Source organism: Electrophorus electricus, chromosome 2 (genome assembly GCF_013358815.1).
Source record: "Electrophorus electricus isolate fEleEle1 chromosome 2, fEleEle1.pri, whole genome shotgun sequence".
NCBI lineage: Eukaryota > Metazoa > Chordata > Actinopteri > Gymnotiformes > Gymnotidae > Electrophorus > Electrophorus electricus.
In genome coordinates this window covers 34,581,006-34,595,295 of record NC_049536.1, presented here as the reverse complement: position 1 = coordinate 34,595,295, position 14,290 = coordinate 34,581,006, and the positions used below count along the sequence as shown (strand labels likewise).

Sequence of the window (14,290 nt, the reverse complement as noted above, 5' to 3'; positions counted from 1 at the left end):
ATACAAATGTAGCCATAAAATACACATCATTTATACCTTGCATTATTAAAGTGACAGATTATACGTAATCTTTTCTGATTCAGAATAATCACTATGTTGCCAAAGCCAAGCGGTTCCATTTAACTGCATAATAGCTTAAGAGTCATCGGGGAAAAAAACGTGCTTCAGGTAAAAAAGGTAAAAAATAATAATCAAATTAAGATCGCAGCCCTGTATGAACCTGGTTATTCAGTCACCTCTGTGTTTGGTAAAGAAACAACGAACCAAAGCCCAGCAGGGCCCGTTAAACGATTTGCACCACAGAAGCTGCACACGGCCTCAGTGGGGCTGAGAGGGGGACCTGCAAATACAATAACGCGCTCCAGAGAACAGGCAACGCCACGAGGCAAACCCCATTTCCCAAACAGAGGACCACTTCACCTGCCAGTTTAGCTTCGGTGAGATGTTCCCCATGCTTACAATTCTTTTGCTTGCTGAGCTGGTTCATACATGGGAAGAGGGGATGAATCATGGCAAACATCCAACAGCACAAACAATACCAATGGAGAACCCCAGTGGAACATAGGAGAGGTACAATACCCATCCCATGAATCTCAATTTTATACTACCATTGTCTATAGGAGGAGAGCATGCAGCTGAATAACTGGGCAGAGCATGCTAGCCAGCCTCACAGATCATATATACACAGAGCTGATAATTGTCTCAACAAATAGGCCACATCCACAGTGCTTTTCCAGGCCGAGACCACTCAGTCTGGAGAGTGACCCTCGTTGAAAGAAAGTACATAATAAAGCCAAGGAGCCTCTGGGAGCTCGTGGTCTCTGTGAAATAGACAGAGGGCCCATTAGGTGCATGCAGCTAACGGGCCCTCGCGAAGGCCAGAACCATGCGCCTCACGGGCCCTCAACAAGGCCAGAACCATGCACCTAACGGGCTCTCGTCAAGGGCAGAACCATGCAGCTAACGGGCCCTCTCCAAAGGGCAGAACCATGCAGCTAACGGGCCCTCGCCAAGGGCAGAACCATGCACCTAACGGGCCTTCGCCAAGGCCAGAACCATGCACCTAACGGGCCTTCACCAAGGCCACAACCATGCAGCTAACGGGTCCTCGCCAAGGCCAGAACCATGCACCTAACGGGCCTTCACCAAGGCCAGATCCACGCACCTAACGGGCCCTCGCCAAGGCCAGAACCATGCGCCTCATGGGCCCTCGCCAAGGCCAGAACCATGCGCCTAACGGGCCTTCGCCAAGGCCAGAACCATGCAGCTAATGGGCCCTCGCCAAGGCCAGAACCATGCACCTAACGGGCCTTTGCCAAGGCCAGAACCATGCAGCTAACGGGCCTTTGCCAAGGCCAGAACCATGCACCTAACAGACCCTCGCCAAGGCCAGAACCGCGCGCCTCATGGGCCCTCACCAAGGCCAGAACCACGCGCCTCACGGGTCTTCACCAAGGCCAGAACCACGCGCCTCACGGTCCCTCACCAAAGCCAGAACCACGTGCCTCACGGGCCTTCACCAAGGTCAGAACCACACACCTAACGGGCCCTCGCCAAGGCCAGAACCATGCGCCTCATGGGCCCTCGCCAAGGCCAGAACCACGCGCCTAACGGGCCTTCGCCAAGGCCAGAACCATGCAGCTAATAGGCCCTCGCCAAGGCCAGAACCATGCACCTAACGGGCCTTTGCCAAGGCCAGAACCATGCAGCTAACGGGCCTTTGCCAAGGCCAGAACCATGCACCTAACAGACCCTCGCCAAGGCCAGAACCGCGCGCCTCATGGGCCCTCACCAAGGCCAGAACCACGCGCCTCACGGGTCTTCACCAAGGCCAGAACCACGCGCCTCACGGTCCCTCACCAAAGCCAGAACCACGTGCCTCACGGGCCTTCACCAAGGTCAGAACCACACACCTAACGGGCCCTCGCCAAGGCCAGAACCATGCGCCTCATGGGCCCTCGCCAAGGCCAGAACCACGCGCCTAACGGGCCTTCGCCAAGGCCAGAACCATGCAGCTAATGGGCCCTCGCCAAGGCCAGAACCATGCACCTAACGGGCCTTTGCCAAGGCCAGAACCATGCAGCTAACGGGCCTTTGCCAAGGCCAGAACCATGCACCTAACGGACCCTCGCCAAGGCCAGAACCATGCGCCTCACGGGCCCTCACCAAGGCCAGAACCATGAGCCTCATGGGCCCTCACCAAGGCCAGAACCATGCGCCTCACGGGCCCTCGCCAAGGCCAGAACCATGCACCTAACGGGCTCTCGTCAAGGCCAGAACCATGCACCTAACGGGCTCTCGCCAAGGCCAGAACCATGCACCTAACAGGCTTTCGTCAAGACCAGAACCATGCACCTAACGGGCTCTTGTCAAGGCCAGAACCATGCACATAACAGCCGTCTCCATCATGGCTAAAATATCTACACAAACAGGCCTCTGGGTTGGGATGGGCAAGGACATGGTGGCATGGTGCTTGAAGCTGTTTTCATGATGTACAATGTGCATCACCATATTTACTCTACTGAGCTTTGCTAATAATTGGACACAATGTGCCAGCGAAACCCAGGAGGGCTGGCGAGGGAGCTTGACAGCTAAACTCACACACAGTGTATTTACTCTTTTTGAGCCAACAAAAACAGTAAAAGATTTTTATACACGACGTTCTCCTCCAGACTTTGGTAGGATTTCAATATCAGACTATATTTGACAGCTACAGTATTGAAGTCACACAGTTACTGACAGACTAAAGAAGCATTGTTTAAGACAAGCTCTTTAATTCCCTTTGTTCAGAAATATGCTAATACCTTCAACTATGAGGCTTTGATGGATTTAATTTGCATAGGGTCTAATCTGCATGTTATTAGCAAGACAGTCAGGGCTATGGAGAGGAAGCTAAACATACTGTCAAATGTTTATTAGGCAAATCATGTCCCTCACGCTTACGTTACAGCACAAGTTCATCTTCCCAGGTGCTTGTAGACGTTGAACAAGTAGTGCCGTGCAGCTATAAAAGTGATGAAGTGCTGAAAACCACACGTACAAGTTCCATACAAATGTGCAAAGTGACAATTATTGGGCTGTGTCTCCGCCATTAATGTGCAATACCTGTCCAGCAACCGCCCCTGAGAAATGGCATGACATGTGGCTGGCTTTGCATCCAGAAGATATTGATCCAATGCACCACGTCTGCTCCCGGTGAAGCCGGAGTCAGGACGCAGGCGCAAGCTGACTCTAGCATCTGGAATTTTCTCCCAGTGGGCTCTTTGTTTGACAGAGTGTGGATGGTAAGTGCTGGTATTAGCGTTTTTGTCAAGTGACCTTATAGCCGTCAGCCACAGGGCGGCATATTATTCTAATATTCATCCCACCGTAAAACTATTCTGCCTAACCTGTTTCTTGCATGCAGTGATACAGAGGCCATACAAAATGATGCTCTTCTTCACCCAACACAAACCAATACGTTATGGCATTTATTCATGTAGGCTACAGATATGACAGATATAAAGGATATGAAGGATATGACTTACTTGAGGAGACAGCTGTAACGTCATATGAGTTATATGTATGACTGAAAGATCAGGAAACAACCAATCTAACACACCTTGCGAACATACATCACTTCATTGTGAAATACAAATGTTTTCTGCTAAACGATAAGACATCTGTCAAAATGGTATTGATATGAAGGAACCAAGCTGAATAGATTTTAATTTTTCCCAGTCATGCAGCCACAGTCTGCTACTTGTCTGCTGTCCTTTACATGATTGTTATTGGGAGGGTTAAAGATATGAGTCATTTATCACCCTGTGTTTGCCAGCGCTATTTTTAACAGACACAATGGGGACTATTCAACTGACAGGTGGCCATCCTCACTACAGGAAAAAAATAGTTAGACTGTCTCCAGGGTAGCAAGTGAGAATTTAGGCCAACAAAAAGAGGTATTCAACAATGCAAAGGAACAAGGCAGTCCAGTCCCTCAGGTGTGTGTCATCTAGGAGTGTTGTTTCTGTTCATCTGTCTTAGCTCAAGAAGAATTCGCTTCACATTTTGCATCCTAAATTCACCGTCAGACTTTTGACAGATACTGAAACTCTCTCAAGTATTGATGAAACTTATTATCCATAATATGAACTTGTTATATCACTAGTAGTGAAGTGTCCATCACGATAATATGGTAATGCTCTGGTACTGACACAACAAGCTCATGTACTCATTATTCGCATAATGTAATGAAAGAAAATGTCTTGAATTACTTGGATTTAAACTATAAAATTAGCTGATCATTTATTTTCAGTAAAAGGATGTTACTGACATCACTTGCAGTGATCCTCTTTTCAGTGTCTTAACAAGGAATCTAATTAGTTCTCAGTCATTCTTCTATTACTTATTTATTATGATAGTCAGTTCCATTTGTGCAATGCCATTCATTTAAAACAATGCACAAATTAACTGGTAAGTTATTCTATTACATACTGACACATTAATATTTTAGCATTGACTCGATCACCAAGGATAAGAAGCTTAAGGCATTAATAAGCTCATAAGAGCTCTCTACCACACTGCTAATAGCACTGTGTGTTTGTTTGTTGTAGAGGATCGGTTCACCAACTTCGCTAAACCAACTCGAGCCGTAGCTGCGCTTCCTACACATGCTCTTGGGGCAAGTCCGGTTCAAAGATGGTAGAAGTCAGTTTAGAATCGGTGTTAATGAGCTCAGCTAATGAGCTAATGGCTCGTCTGCCATCCCAGTCAGCTGATGTGGCACACAGCATGACTGGACTGAGTCATGCTATTTACACCTCAGCTGCACATGTTAGCCAACTAAAGCAAAGGAAACACACAGAGTATCATCAGATTAAGACAGTTAAAGTGGTGCGTCTGATGCACTATAACAAAATTAGCATTTGGTTGGTCACACAGGGATCAAGTTGGCTGAGGTTACTCAGCCCTGAACTCAGTCTAGATAAGAGAGCAATTACCTGCCTTGTGGACTGTGTTGACCGTGACCTATAACGACCTTCCATGACATGGTCAAACACGCTTCCCCACTGGTAGATTTGAATTTTAAATGAATGTTAAATGTCACTCAAAGGTGATTATAATAAAATCACTCAAAGGTAACAATCCATCATTTCAAGCATTTTTATCACTGATAGGTACACTGCATGTCTAAACATCTACCATGTCTTCTATGAAATCTAGTTCAGAATGGAAAAAAATCTAATATGGTTAGATAATTAAATTTAAATTTTCACATATGGGCCCGCAACATTTTTTTTTTCATTACTGAAGAAAGAAAGAGTAAAAACTGAGGTAATAAAGATTTAAAAATGAAACTATGAAAAATATTATGGCAATAATGATATTGCCATAGCTATTCAGATACTCCAGGTCCACTGGATAGTACTAATCTAAGTCTAAGCCTCTCCTCAATAACCTTTAGGAAAAAAAATGTCTGATATGCTTTAAATTAGCTGCACTTTGGCATAGCCTGGCCAGTAAGCATTAGAGGAAAGAAATATAAACTGTAATCACTTAATGACTCCTCTAATGACCCTTGCTTATATAATAGGGCTTCAATAGACCGATGTCCAGTTTATCCAATCATTTAATTGAAAACAACTACAGTTTGTCTGGCCCTAAATTAAAAGAGTCCATTAGAATGTTTATAAGTGCACATCAGATGAGCAGTGCTTCAGGACTCCTGTCTTTGGCTTTCTTTCCTGCAGACGTTTAAATGACCATGTCTCATTGACTTTAGTGCTATTGAATCAGGTTACTGTGCTCTCTGCTTAAAAACTACAGAGATATATGTAGATTACCCAGCCTGAGTTCAGCAGACATCCTAATTCTCTGAAAATAGCACAGAGAAGCCACTCAACAGTAAACAAAAGTCTGAAAATAAAGTACCATAAACAGTGTGTATGTGGTAACACAAATTCTCTTGGGCTACTTTTGGAGATTCCATTCAGTCAGTGGAAACTCCAGCCATCTCTGTTCTTCAGATCTGTACACTCAGAGATGTAAAGGGAGAGGCAACATATTCAAAGTAAAATTCAAAGTTCTCTGGCTCCTTCTCTGAGCTAAAGTGACTATATTCATTGTGTCTGTCATCATAGGATATAAAGGTCCTCTCCCCTTAGTTCTTAAACAAAGCAGAATTTACAGCAACCTGTCAGGCCATTTGTTATATTAACAGATTACTGTATAGTTTAGCTTCACACACTGTTGATTATTTAAAAGAAGCTACCAGAAGCCGTATAAAGGCATGGTGTGTCGGTGAGAACCGGTCTCCACATATAGTACATTTACACCCCAGTGTGCATTTGTACATCAGCAGCAGTGACCCCCTGCTTGCTCTGGCCAGGTGGGAGCTACAGGCAATCATGTGCATTAATGCAGACGCGTTTAGAGGTCAAGCCCATCAGTGTCGCACTGTAACCACAGCCTGTTACCCTGCTATTCTGTTATGAGAGAGTGAGCTAATTTGGAAACTAGGTCTAGGACGAAGAGATAAAGTCTTTTGTAGTAACACGCACAGGGCATCTGCTTGCGGAAAATTTCGTTTGTGGAAAGCGACTTGTGCGTGTAGTGTATTTGTGCAGCTGGGACGTTTTGTGCACCGGTGGGCTCTTCACATCACAGTCTGTCCATTCCTGAATGAAGGTATGGAGCATACTGCCGTTTTCTTTAGACACCTTCTTAAATAAAATCTCCCGCCGGGCACTTTACAATCATCCCAAATGAGAGGCAATGAAAGAAGCTCGTGAACGGCAAAAGACGCGGTCACGCTGACGCGCGGCGCTTGATGCAAATGCACGTGCACTCCCGACAATAACGGGAGAACCGCGGAGGCTCGCAGACACTTACGTTACACGCGACGTTCCGCTAAGCCCGCGACCTGCTGGCTCCGCTCCGACCGCGCGAAGCTCGTGCTGCCGCGCACGCAGCCGCCTGCCGTCCTCATCGCCCCGGTTAGCTCATGTGTTCCACCTACAACCGATGGATAAACGGGTAAACTGGGTAAACTAGATAAACTGGTGTATCACTCAGATTTCCCACTATGCCACCGGGCAACGTCACGCTCGAGCGCCTGTAAGATCAGGTTTTGCCATTAGGTTTCCTAGGAAACGGAGATGGATATTCCGGATTGGCCAGAAAGAGACATCACGACACTACGGCGGCCGTCCCGGTTTAACGCGGTTTGTCTCCGTGCGTCCGGTATCTCTACGACTCAGCATCACCGGCTGCGTATTTGAATGCATCTACAGCATTTACATTCCACTGGTTTTCATAATGGGAGCACTGGGGCAGCCTGGAATGAGTCATAATGGGCGCTGGCACCCCTCTGGCAAAACTTCCTAGAATAACAGTACATAATCAGAGATTTGAGCAGTAGTAAAGCAGGACCACGGTCCAAGAGTTGGTTCCCCTCCAGACGATGATTAGCAGGTGTAGGACAGTCGGGGCTGGGAATCTCTAGTGGGTGGTGGATTAATTAATTCATTAATATGTAATTAATTAGCATTAAATGGCGAGTGGTTTTGTCTTGCACCCTATAGGCTAGCAAAGCCTTTAGCGACATGTGCTCTTTTAATTAAGCAGCACTTTTTGAAAGAGCCAGTCAATCATTTTAATGCACTTTTTAAACAGATTTCCACTCTGTGGCCTATCGATTTACTTCACATAGACTAATATATAGTGAGAAGAGCGAAGAATGACCTTGCATTACATTGAAGTGGCCTCGGTGGACATCAGGCCCTAGCGCTCCCATAAACAACCCTTAAACCCTTAAACCTTAACCCCTAAACCCTTAAACCTTAAACGCATAAACCCTTAAACCCTGAAACCTTTAGCCCTTAAACCTTAAACTGGGCCGGGTGAACAACACTTATGTCACCAACAAGAGCGAACGAGTCCTGTGAACACATTTTCAATATCTGTATCTAGTGCTTAAATCGTTCAATACTACAGTAAACCGTTATTCTGCTACGGAATTAATCCAAACTAATTGCTTAATAGAACAAAGTGAAAACAACAGTCATATGAGAGCACTGCTTCCCCCTTGTGGCATAAATTATAATAACGTACAACAATATATTGTTTCATTACAACTCTGCGTTGCCTCTCCTGTGTAATATGATAACAGCATACAACAATATCAGATAAGTAAGTAAAATACAACATGGGACAATAGTAGACAGTATCACTATCCAGGAACAGGATGATAAAATAGTGTGTGTGAACTTTGGTGAAATGTGTGGCACAGGCAATACATTTAGTACAAGTATACATCCCAGCAATGTCAGGCCTCGGGTCTTCCTTAGACCTTTCTAGTACTGTGTGGTTGGAACAGAAGTGTCAGTGATGCACTGGCTCAATACCATCTCCTCATATAGGGCCTTGTACTCACACCCAGTGCGGCTCTCACATTAGACTGAAATGCGGTTGGCCCACATTCCACATTCCAATTTTCTGAAAATTTCTTTGTCTTCTTCTTCATAAACATTGTTTATACATCATTGTTCCTGTGTAGCAAGACTTTCTGAGAGTCAGCGAATGATTCCCAGAAAGGTGGAGCCCGGAGAACTTAAAGCTGGCTCACTCATTCAGGTTTTTGATTCATCACACTGCGATGGCATATACCTTCTCCCTATGGTCTGTGTCATCGTTCGCAGTGGTGCAAGCTATAATTGTTGTGTCATCAGCAAACTCGGCAACGCTGCTTGTTCTGTGCTGAGTTTACCCTTGGGGTAGGAGTGAGTGGAGTTTGAGGCACATGGGGCCATGCCACAGCCCCACACTCTCGCTACCTCCACAGTTAGGAATTCACTCACACAGGGTGTGGTGTTCGACCCAGTGGCTTGAACTTCTAAGGATGTTGCCAAGAGTCTGTTAATCATTCTTATTTTTAATTTGTTTATTTGTGTGCTTCCTTGCTTGCTTGCCTTGGTGGGTTAATGGTGTTTGGATAGCTATTACCTGTAATTGTGCAGGGTGCCTTTACGTTCCTGTCACGTATTCTAGCTTCTTAACTGCAGAGGGTGCTGTCTCCATCATTATTTCATCTTTCTGACCTTCTAATTAAAAACACAGTGTTTATCACAATACCAACTTGATCATAATGTGTAACTGTATTTTGCTTTTGTGTATTGGACTGGAGAGTTAGAGTGACCATAGGCCATTTGACCAAACTGATATTACTGACAACTTGGAGAGGAAATGTAGACATTTTAACTGTTCCGCAACACTTAACCCTTCTGTTTCTTATTAACACCTCTTACCATGAGTAGATGGGGAGAGGTTGTCTGTTTCTCTAACTACTCATCTTGCAGTGCCATCTGGTTTCTTTCATGTTTAAATTTACATATTATATTTATGGAATTTTACAGATGCTCCTGTCCTGAGTGATTTACAAAATGCTTTAGTTGCCTACTGAAAAAAACATGTTGCAGACAGAGGTAAAATGGTATTAGTATTATAAAACATTGTTCCTGGATTAAACCTTATCATTCGTTCTCTAATGGTCATTTAATGTTCCAATCAGCAGTTGCCGTGGCAGCACCTTGATGCCTATATGTCCACCTAATGTCCAAACTGGGAACAGGATCAGGAAATATTTTCCACAAACAAAGCTTTAAGTAGGAGATTATGGAGTGAAATTAGCTTTTCTTATCAGCTTTTTCCATATATAAAATGCATTTGGACACGTTCTGGGGGTTTACACTTGTGTACTATAAATACACTTCCATTCTGCAAGTGATTTTTTTAACCCCTCCGCCATAAGGGACTCAGGCTGTCTGTTTGGGTGTGGGATAAAGCCGTACTAACACCGCCAACCCTGCATGTCTAAGATATGTCAGAAATTTGGTTCAAGTAAGGTTGGTTAAAATCGATGAAGGTACGAATCTAGGAATGTAGTTAAGGTCTATTTTTAGAAAGCAGGAGCTTAAACATGCACTAACTATGCACTCCCATTTTGGGTAGACATGTGTTCTTAAAGTGCTTGAAATGAACACCAAGCCGGAATTTTTATTTTATTTTATTTTTTAAAGAGAGACCCATGAGATTGTAGTGGAAAAAGTAGGTGTTGCTCTATCAGACACGTGTCTTGTCTATGTTACAGGGACAGCTAGGATGATATTAATTACCATAATTGCAATGATCACAAAGACTGAAACTCGCTGTGTATGTATACAGTGTGTGTGTGTGTGTGTGTGTGTGTGTGTGTGTGTGTGTGTGTGTGTGTGTGTGTGTGTGTGTGTGTGTGTGTGAGTGTTTGTGTGTGTGTGAGTGTGTGTGTGTGTATGAGAGTGTGTGAATGAGTGTGTGTGTGTGTGTGTGTATGTGTGTGTGTGTGTGTGTATACAGTGTGTGTGTGTGTGTGTGTGTGTGTGAGTGAGTGTGAGTGAGTGAGTGAGTGAGTGTGTGTGTGTGTGTGTGTGTGTGAGTGTGAGTGTGTGTGTGTGTGTGTTTGTGTGTGTGTGTGTGTGTGTGTGTGTGTGTGTGTGTGTGTGTGTGTTTCCTATTGTAGCTGCTCAGAGGCAGTGGAACTCTCCTTGACTCTGCTGGCAATGTGTATCCTAGCAACACTTCTAGAATGTACAGTAGCACTGCTAACAATCAGCTCCTCTGAGATCCAGGTGGCCTCTGGTAAAAGATTTATGAGGCATAAATATGTATTTTAAATGCCATTCTCTCTTAACAATAACATTTATAGATCGATTTTAAAGAATGGTTGTTTTTGTTGTCCTCTATGTTTTTCCCTGTACAAATGAATGGGTTTGCACAGCACTTTACTGAGATGAAAATCAGTTCTCTTTACTTTAATGTTAATAAGACACAGAGGCACTGACTAATGACTGACTTTGCTGACTATTAGTTGTGAAAATCACTGACAATAAGTCCTTTTGACAGCCTATTCTTAAAACAACTCAACTTAAATGGATTAAAGAAAGGATTAGATGGTCTGTGACATTGCGTTTTTTCATTCTAAATAAAGGTGTTTTCTCAGTGGACATGAAAATGCTGAATCTTGCTCTGACGCAAAGTGAAGGAGACAGCATGGAGAATTAGATGGTCCTGCTGAAAGGTTATCGGAAGGATAGAGAGAGAGAGAGAGAGAGAGAGAGAGAGAGAGAGAGAGAGAGAGAGAGAGGGAGGATGAATGACACTGTTGCCACTCTGGTAACAGATGGAAATATTTAGGGCAGATAAAGACTAACCTCATCATCAGACTGACAGGAAGTGCTGTCGCTCTGAGAAGCTTTATGTCTTCCTGTGTCTATGAACACTGTCCCCTCCTTCACAGCCAAAGAGCGACTTGCTGTTTTGTGTACTGTGGAAGAAACACTTTGCTGTAAAATTATGGTTTTCATTTTAATTTAGAAATTACAGTATTCTGTAATCTCCACCACAGCAAAGTTCTCAGCTTTTCTATGGGTGGATAAGGGTTATATGGATAATGAATGAATAATTGAATAAATGAATCAAAGTTCTCTCTCAATACAGTTTTCTCACTCCTATTAATGGTTAATGGCGGGTGCTGGCACAGGTGTTTGGGCCCTTGGCTGCTTGCTAAAGATATCTGTGTGTTTCAATAGTTTTATCTTTTTTCTTTCTTTTTTATTGTTCTTTTCCTCAGGTGAGAGAGATGTTGTCTCTCATCTGGAAATCTTGTAACTTTCCACTGAGTCTGAGTGAGTTTGTGTCTGTGTGTGTGTGTTTTACAGCGCAGACTGCCAGAAGCAGTGCATTAATGCATGAGCATTCTCCAATACAGCTCTGGAGATTAAGAAAAACATGGTGGAGAAGAAAAAAATACAACTAAGACACTTTTCTGCGCTCTCCAAGACCCAAATACCATGGTTGCTCAGTGCTGGGTTTCAGGACAACCTCCAATTACCATTTTACAACCTTGACAGGTTTCCATAAGTACAGAGATGGGATGGGTGGTGACTAACAGAACCAAGGCAATGGTAACTACATGGCAAAAACTGCATATTTGTTAATACAGTACAGGACAGGTTTTTTTGCACTGCTTAGCTGTGTATGATTGTTCTGCATCCTGTATTAAATAATCAGGATTTTCTTGCCAGCTGCCACTGGAGAGAATGTGGCAATGATTAAAATCTTATTGATATGAGATTCTTTGTTGCATCTGACTACATTTAAAATTTTTGACCTTCTCCTGTATCCCATTTGGTTATAAGGTTTCTGAAGCTTTCAGATTTCCCTGAAGGACCAGGTTTAGCAGGTCAAATATTATATGCTGCCTCTGCCAACTTCCAGAACAACATTCGAAATGTGATTTTGTTGGATAGTTCCCCAAAGGCTGCAAAATCAGTAAAACAAATTTGGGGTATTTCTTTTTCTCCTTTCTCAGCTCAGCGCTACCCTAATCAACCCCACCCCTCCAAATACTCACTGAACATGTATGTTTTTTCATGCACGCGCGATCACACGTGAAATTTACTGGTTATAAGAATTGCCTTAATGGCCTTATTATCATTTTATTGCAAGAGACTGATTAAAACGCGTTCTTTCTTATTTTTGATCTTCATTTTTGATAATGTGGCATTCTAAGCAGCCCATCTGATAATATCTCTAACAAACTCCTGGTTTAGTTACTTGACCATTTAGTTGTTTTTTTAAACATATAACTAAATCTAAAATAGTTATTAACAAATAACAAAATCTAACATATAACTAAAATAATTTTAATTAAAAATTATTTTGTTAAATATTGAACATAAGTAGACTTTGATCAACATTTTTTAAATTCCTGTTTGAATGGGCAAGGAAATGTACCTCGTTTTGTTTTGCTTTTTCCATAACAGCAATTTTTTGTCATTTTTTGTCCTCTGTCTCATGGAATCTCCCCATCCCATAACAGTCGTGCTGAGACTCGGGGAGTAAAGATTGTTGAAATGTTCTCTGATGTGACTTCAGCCTTTTCCTGTCTCTTCTCAAGCTTTTACCTGGACTCAAAACTTCACAGTGCACCTCAACCCATCAGGAGAAGAATGCTAAGCGCCAGGGTCTCGCCTGGCCGCCTCAGACAATGAGAGACAATTCTCCTAATTAGAATGTGGTCTAGAGTGTTCTGCAGTATCTCTGGCCATGGATGACTGGCTGGGTTTACGATGCCTGGATCTCTGCTGGGAAGCAACTGTGTGCATCCTAAGGGGAAGTCAGTTACATCAAATTACACTCCTGTTTATCAAATCTCTTTACCGCCTCTACCTAACCTTTTCAGCTTTCTTCCCACTCACACCAAGAGCTGTGCAAACACCAATATACCAATTACAGATGGACTTATTAGCATGCAAGCATGTCAAATACACTGGTAATCCTTTGAACAAAGTTGGGTTTTTTTTATTTGCAAATCAGAGGTTTTAGTCATACATGTCATGTATGACATATAGATCTAGATTTATTTTGTGTTCATATAGATTTATTTTGTGTTTAGACAAATATGTGTTCCAGAATTGCAGTCTGACTGGAAGCCACAGGAAAACGTTCCAGGAGTGAAGCAGATCTGGTGTAATGGTTCTGGTACATGAGTTGCAGCGTGGGGCTTGATACTGGACTGTATTCAGTATTAGATTGCTGGATGTTTCTTGGTTTGTTCTCATGTTTGAAGGGCGCAGGAGTGACTGCTAGATAATTATGTGTTTGGTCATTCTGACCGATAGTAGACGGGTCACACGGCAGCTCTCACAGGTCTGGTGAATGAACTAACCTGAACTTTTGTCTGTCTGCAACTCGTTTTTTCGCCCGATGGCAGGAATTACATGGATAGAGCTGGAGATGGTTTCATATATATTATAATACATATAAAATATATTATATGTATATTCATATAGATATAACTATATTTATAAGTATCATAGTGTATGCACAAATGTAACTAAGAGATCAATTGAGTGGACATTTTTGTATTTGGTTCCATGAAAGTTTGCTTTGTTACTGATGAGTTCACACAATGACTGTTAAATGGGAATGATTGTGTTTAAAGGTTAAATGCATGAACCATTCTGGGGGAGAATACTGATGATGTTTTAATTTCCTGATCTCACAGCTAACTCTTATCATTATCTGGCACTGTCAAAAGTTATATGCACTAGATATAAATATATAATACTCTTCACAGAAGGAATGTGAGAGACACCCACAGAGGGAAAGAAAAGAATGGACTAAATAGACTATTTTTATAGGAAAGTAATACATCAGACTGACGACAAAAAGAAAGAGCGAGTGAGAGTGTGAGAGAGAGACAAAGAGAAGT

The 14,290-nt window shown here is 43.1% G+C and overlaps 1 protein-coding gene across 1 annotated transcript in view; it reads right to left on the bottom strand.

Moving 5' to 3' along the window:
* Window positions 1-6,960, bottom strand: part of si:dkey-91i10.2 (uncharacterized protein LOC555224 homolog) — a 29,543-nt gene extending 22,583 nt beyond the window's left edge. The window contains exon 1 of the mRNA XM_035523646.1: window positions 6,871-6,960. The gene's annotated coding sequence lies outside the window, so the exon portion shown is untranslated. The remainder of the gene's footprint in view (window positions 1-6,870) is intronic.
* Window positions 6,961-14,290: the final 7,330 nt, after the last annotated feature.